At 35.1% G+C, this 6924-nt stretch overlaps 1 pseudogene; it reads left to right on the forward strand.

Moving 5' to 3' along the window:
* The first annotated feature begins 4954 nt into the window (after positions 1-4954).
* LOC145261381 (U2 spliceosomal RNA) lies at positions 4955-5077 on the forward strand (annotated as a pseudogene).
* Positions 5078-6924: the final 1847 nt, after the last annotated feature.

Consider the following 6924-nt stretch of genomic DNA (forward strand, 5'->3'; position numbering starts at 1 on the left):
AATTTTCAATGAAAAACCAAGACACGGAATAATAAAATAATGTTAAAAAATACACGTTGTTGGTGACCACCCCCTTATTTAGATATACATCTTTCTCTCGTTGGAATTTCTTAACCCTATATATATATATATATATATATATATATATATATAAAACTTTCTTTGTGATTAAAGAAAATCATATCCAAGGTCAAATTTGTTAGCGAATCAGACTTGGCTCACAGACGAGAAGTTGCCGATCCTAGATCTATGCATTTGTTTATATAGTCCTATTGTATACATCCATTTTAAATAGAAAGATTTTTTTTTGTTTTTAAACTTCTGTGTGTTTTTTTATTATAATGTTATATGCGTGAATAAACCTGAAAGAAAAAAGATAAATATAGGTCACCATTTGTTCTATACAAAAAGTTCCTAATAATTAGTTTGTATTTTCTCATTCACTTGGGAGATTTTTTTTTTCAATCATAATTGAATAATATGTCGTTATAAAAATAAAACTAAACGCAATAAAAGTTAAGTTATTAAATGTTATTTCAAAATGGCGCGCGGGGGAAAAGAGTGAAATGGTACCAGAAAAGAAACTGGAGGAAAAAAAAAACAACTAAAACGAAAACAATGAATAAGAAAAAAAAACTGAAGTATAAATTTAAAAAATAAAACTTCCTACTATATCATTATTTTATTTTATTTTTATTTTTATGTAATCTTTAAAGGTGGAATTCAAATTCCACTTTGAAAACAATAAAACGATCTCATTATTATTTGAGGGAGAGAAGGGGTATAAAGTCATGACAGTATTATATATTTTTGTACAAATTCAAAGAATTTTAAAAGTGGGTAAAGTTCTAACATTAAAGTAGAGGCAGTGTGGGGAGCGGGGGGGGTAAAACGAGCTATATAATTATTAAGTCTGAGAGTTGAATAAAAAATACAACACATAATGGCTTCAGCAGCAAACAGTGTTTATCAGTTTTAGTTCGTGATATGAAAATTCATCCATAATGACTTCCGATGGAAATTTCAATTTCCCAAATGTATTAATTAACCTTTTGGATCCAATTAGTCAAAAAGACAATGGGTAATCAGCAAAATTATTTGATAACGTATTATTAAAAGGCCGATATATTGGCCGTGCAAGGTTGTTGGAACGAGAACGGTGAAAATTTGACCATGGCAGACCAACAGATCGACAGAACAAAGAAAATCGCTTATAGAGATACAGTTCGAGGTCTAAAATGCAATTTAAACTTTAATCTGACAGACCGACGAAAATGTTCTTTTAAACTTTAGCGTGACAGATCAATGGACCGATATTGAATCAGACAAAATATCTGATAGATATAAGGGGTATTAGATATGGCAGGTAGGTTGCCATAAAGTTGCTGCTTCGTGGGATGATTTTGCCCAGATATATTTAATACTGTTCGTAGCATACGGGTCCATGTGCCGTCTAGTTTTCTTTCCAATCTTTTAGTGAGTGTCCATGTTGTAGCACCGTAAACAAGGACAGACTCTATCACTGCCCTGAAGAACTGCATTTTCAGTTTGTTAGTTAGTCCCAAAGTCCATACTGAACGCAGCACATGCAATGCGACCCATGCTTTTGACATGCGAATTTCGATATCTCTCTCTGTGGAAACTATGTTGCTTCCCAGATACGTAAACTCAGCAACTTCTTTCAGTGTTGATCCAACCAGAGCCCTGATCTCTCCTTTCACAGTGAAAGTCATGAACCATAACCAGATTCAATATGACTGGTATCGGCAGAGATTGTCAACTACCGCCCATCTGGCTTATATTAAAAAAAACATTATTTTTGTTCATAATGGATTTCGGCAAATAGAAAAATCGCGCAATGACATGTTATCTTTACTGGATAGTAGATTGTAGATACATATCAATGGATGACCTTCCAGAAAGTTGACACGATTACAAGAAATAATTTAACTTACACTGGAAGGTGATTGTAAGAATACAAATAACTGATAACCAATTTCTTTTGAAGAAAGAGAAAGGGGGGAAGAATAAGAAAAGAGAAGAGAAAATGGTGATCTCTGACAGCAAGAGGGAGAAATAGACGACTTCATAAAAAGCAGGTGCCAGGAAAAAATCGTTTTGGATTTTTTCTCTCTGGTCGGTTGGAAAATAGAGTAGTTGGTATTTTTTGCGAACTAAATAGAGTAGGTGGTATTTTTTGCGAACTAACCTAACCTAGAAATTAAAATCTATTTTGTTTAGCTAATACGTTTCAACGACCTTTAAAGATAACATGAAAGAAGGAATTTTTTTTAATAATAAAAATTTGATATTTTACACTGGGGGATCACTTTCTTATATAAATTTAACTTAAAATTAGCACCCACTTCTTGGCCACGTAGTGTCAACAAGATATCTAATCATAAGCATTTTATCAAGTTTAGCGACAGGGAGGAGGAGGAGGGAACGTAGGAAAGTCATAAGTTCCAAAAATTTTAAAACACGTAGAAACATTTCAAACATTGGTGGGGGGATAATTTATAACTCCACAATTTCCCCTTTTTTCATAAGATTTAACTTAGCTAACTGTCTGGCCATTAAATATTATTATTTCATATTTTTAAGGGTGTTAACACAAAAAACAACGAAACTAAAGTGGATCTATACAATGCACCCTCCAATTTTTCTTTTCGTCTTTTTTTTTAACGGATAATTGATTGAACGATAATCAACCATATTATAAAAAAAAAGATTCAGTATTCGTAAGGTGTGTTCAGTTTCCATCAAGTTGGAACCACTCGACGAGAACACGCACACTTCTCTTATATAAAAGAATGTTCATTTATTAATATAAGGGCAATCATATTGTCCAATGTATTCCGTATGTTTTCACTGGTCGCCATGTTTTTTTCGCACGCGCGTGCATTTAATTTTTGTGCATGACTTCATCGAGTGGTTCCAACACTGAGCACCCCTTACAAATATTGAAAATTTGTTGTTTATTTTTATTTTTATTTATTTTTTTTTTGTTTTTTGTTTGTTTATTTGTTTGTTTTTCTTTTGTTTTTGATAATATGGTAGGTTAGTGTCCAATCGATAATCCACTGAAAAAAAAAAAGACGAAAACGAGTTTTCATGTGCTTCGGAGGTATTCCTTTCACGTTTTCTCTTTCATTCCTGTTTCGTTTCTGTTGCTTTGATTTCATTTCTGTTTCCAGAATTCCAAAATATTTGTAGCTGCAATATTCACCTTAAGCCCTCGTCCCTATTTAGTTGGGTAGTTTCATGCCTTCTGTTTCTTCAAATTTTCTCATTCTCATAATAAGCAGTGTGCACTTGTCTTTACCGAATTCCATTCGGATATCTTGACTGAAGATTCTGATTTTGTTTATTAGTGTCTCTAGTTCCTTCTTGGTTTTTGCAAACAATTTCAAGTACATTAGGCGATTTGTTCTTTTATCTCCATTAGTGAATTTGTATCAGGCTTCGCACTTTCTAAGTATGTTGTTAATGAGCATCAGAAAAAGAAAAAAATACGTGGAGAGGTTGTATTATATAGATACATCCTAGTTTTTTGTGTGTGTATTAACAACCTTAAAAATATCAGGAAATAATAATATTTAATGGTGAGATCTTTTGTCAAAGCAAAGCCTATAAAAAAAATGGAAATTGTGGAGTTATAAATCTTAAACCATACCCCCCTCCGAAAAACACCTCTTTCATATAATCTTTAAAGGCTGTACGGATATCTAAACGGAAGATTCTGGTTGTGTTTAATAATGTCTCTAGTTCCTTCTTAATTTTTGCAAACAATTTCAGGTCGTCCATATGCATTAGGCGATTCGTTTTTAATCGCGTGCAAGCGACTCTATAAGTCACTCCATTGGTCCGTCAGTCGTCGGTCTGTCGGAAGGTCTGTCCGTAACACTTTTGTGCTTGGTCTTTTTGGTTAAGATCAAAGGTCTGTTGTTAATAGATGCTGGTCTTAGCTTTTTAAGCTTTGCTTGGCCTTTTGGCCAATATCAGGGTGTAGTGTCTTCCGGCGGATGCTGCAAGCAAATACCATATGTGGGGGCAGCCCCACATAAAAGAGCTTGGTCAATGTAGGGGCAACCCTTCATACCAATTGTCACTATCCAGCTCCCCTACTCACCGGGAAGCTGGTCCCCATTTCCCCTTCACTCCTCACATTAAAAATCGGCCTTGTGCCTAATTTGCTCGGTGAAGCAGCAAATAAATACCAACCCCACAGATAAGACTTTGGTCAATGTAGGGGCAGCCCTTCATACCAATTGACACTATCCAGCTCCCCTACTCCCCGCAGAGTTGGTCCCCATTCCCCCTTCACTCCTAACATTAAAAATCGGCCTTGTGCCTAATTTGCTCGTTGGGGGAGCAAATAAATACCCTTTTATTGGCCTTTTGGCCAAGATCAAAGTGTAGTATCTGTTCCACCAGATGCTGCAAGCAAAGACCATATGGGGGGCACATATAAGACCTTGGTCAGTCTAGGGCAACCCTTCATACACATTGTCACTATCCAGCTCCCCTACTCCCCGGAGAGTTGCTCCCCATTTCCTCTTCACTCCTCACATTAAAAATCGGCCTTGTAGTTAATTTGCTCGCTGGGGGAGCAAAGAAATACCAACTCCACATATAAGACCTTGGTCAATGTAGGGGCACCCCTTCATACCAATTGTAACTATCCAGCTCCTCTACTTCCTGGAGAGCTGGTCCTCATTTTCCCTTCACTTCTCACATTAAAAATCGGCCTTGTGCCTAATTTGCTCGGTGGGGGAGCAAATAAATACCAATCCCACATATAAGACCGTGGTGAACGTAGGGGCAACCCTTCATACCAATTGTAACTATCCAGCTCCCCTACTTCCCGGGGAGCTGGTCCCCATTTCCTCTTCACTCCTCACATTAAAAATCGGCCTTGTGCCTAATTTGCACGGTGGCGAAACAAATAAATACCCTTTTCTTGGCCTTTTGGCCAGATCAAAGTGTAGTATCTGTTCTTACTACATGCTGCATTGTGATATAAAGTGGGGGATCACTTTTCTCTATTAATTTAATGTAAAAAGTATCACCCACTTTACAATCAGTCAGTCTCAAAGCCATTCAAGTCGTTTTCCAGATCATTCAAGTTGTTTTTGAAGAATTCCAGTTATTTTTTAAGCATTCAAGTCATTCTTAAGGTCATTCAATTCATCCTTAAATTCATTAAAGTAATTCTAAGTCATTTACTTTTTATTTATTTAAGTCATTTCAGCCCATTTTTCGGTCATTTTAGTTTATCTTTAAGAATTTCATGCCAATCCTACATTCAAGCATTCATTCATTACACGAAATCACACAACTAATGGCGATCGGCCTTGTTTCATCTCTATTAGTGAACCTGTATCAGACTTCGCACTTTCTTGACAGGTGGTTAACAGTAGTGGTGATAGGAAATCCTCCTGGAAGATTTTGTATTTTAATATCAGTTATGTATTGTCAATCAACTTTCAGTTCAAGTCTCCATGTTCTCATTGCATTTGAAATCAAATTGGTGATCTTGTCTGGTAGTTTGTACATTCTCAGGCATTCTATTATCCATGCATGCGGGATCATATCGTTCGTTTCTTGTAGACGACTCATGCCATGGCTATGTTTTTTTTTCTACGTTTTACCTCCTCGTGCGACACCACCGAGAATCGAAACCAAAATATTTAGCTTATGATTTACTTTTTCCTTTGGCGTTAATGCTTGAGCTATGAAGACATATTGCATGATCAGACCCCCGTGAGGATACGCAGATAAGCACTGTTCTTTGATCCTTAATCATACGAAAATGCAGACACATATCTATCTATCTATCTATCTATTTATCTATCTATCTATCTATATATATATATCTATATATATATATATATATATATATATATATATATGTATGTATGTATGCATGTATGTAAACAGGCTCCGTCAGTATTTGGCAGATTATGGATACCCACAAAAGGGTGCCTGCACGTGAAATTTTTGTGGCAGGAGGTGCGTAATCTCCAACCACACCACTCTTGAGTCGCGATTGTTAAATAACAGTGGCCAGTGAAGTGTATGTACAGGACGACTAAAAACAAATATATATATATATATATATATATATATATATATATATATATATATATATATATATGTATGTATGTATGTGTGTGTGTGTGTGTGTGTGTGTGTGTGCGACAGTTTGTCAGTGTGTGTAAGAGAGTTTGTTCTTTATGTACTCCAAAAAGGCTGGGCTGCTTTTTTTTAATTTCACAAATGTATTTTATATGTCTGGGAGTGTTCTTAGGTGATTTTGTATCAGAATGTCTTTGAAAAATATAGAAATTCTATTATCGAAAAAAAACTTATTGAAGAGGGAACAGCCTGATTTTGACCAAAGTTACTACATTTATTCAGCCTAACATCAGAAGTTCATTTGAGAAGTTTTACCACCGCATAAGCCATTTTTTATGGTCCGCCATATAAAATCAATGAAAACCAGAGGCGCGTTCGAAATGAACGTTTCTATTTTGAACACAATTTAACTATGATATATAATTTTTGCATTTTAAACTTTAATTCATTATATAAAAATATTTTAAAATCAACAGTTGGTTCTCTACAGTGCAATGTAGACTACAACGTATTGTGCGAGGAGTCATGCGAAGCTTCCTTCCGACTAGAGCAGAATCAATCGATTTGATTGACGAATGGGCGATTTCATCGTTTTCGGTGACAAAGTAGAGAACATTTGTTGAGCCTCGTTCAATCCCGGGCAACGCCGGGCTTCCCTGCTAGTTACTGGATAAATAAAGATTATTTTAAAATGTTTGCTTTTTTATCTATTTTATTTATCATTTCATTTATTTATTTTATTTTTTTTATTTATTTATTATTATTTTTATTTTTATTTTTTTC

Source organism: Euprymna scolopes, chromosome 37 (genome assembly GCF_053919585.1).
Source record: "Euprymna scolopes isolate OS-2025 chromosome 37, ASM5391958v1, whole genome shotgun sequence".
Classification (NCBI taxonomy): Eukaryota; Metazoa; Mollusca; class Cephalopoda; order Sepiida; family Sepiolidae; genus Euprymna; species Euprymna scolopes.